This window comes from Diachasma alloeum, unplaced genomic scaffold, assembly GCF_001412515.2.
Source record: "Diachasma alloeum isolate Michigan unplaced genomic scaffold, Dall2.0 Dall_scaffold_00397, whole genome shotgun sequence".
Taxonomy (NCBI): domain Eukaryota; kingdom Metazoa; phylum Arthropoda; class Insecta; order Hymenoptera; family Braconidae; genus Diachasma; species Diachasma alloeum.
In genome coordinates, this window is record NW_021680536.1 from 94,316 (window position 1) to 94,830 (window position 515).

Genomic DNA, 515 nt, shown 5'->3' on the forward strand with positions numbered 1-515 from the left:
GAGATGCGTGTTTTTCCGATTTTTATGTAAATCACTTTACTTACTCATCATCGTTCCTTGTTTTTCTATTTTTTCTCGGCTCTCTGGCCTCAACTCACTCCGCTCAAGTCCACGTGGTAATACTGGCTTCCACTTGAGTTTTTCCTTTTCACTTATACACAGTTTATTCACAGTTTATTTTATTGCGCACTTGAAGCGTGACCGGGAGCCCATAACCTGATGGATTATGCGGGATCGGGACACAATAACTCAATAAACTGTATTCGTTAATAGAAGGTTTATTATAAAGGCACGTCTCTCTCCTCGCGTCTAGCGTCCAACACGTCTCGTACAGGAATGTACAGCATAGACGCCACAACCGGCCTGGGACGAGATCGTGCGTATGCGCAGATCTCGTCCCCTTCTTAGCTTACACAGATCCATCTTATACTATAGATAATACATATATATATATGTATATATATATATATATATATATATATATATATATATATATATATATATATATATATATA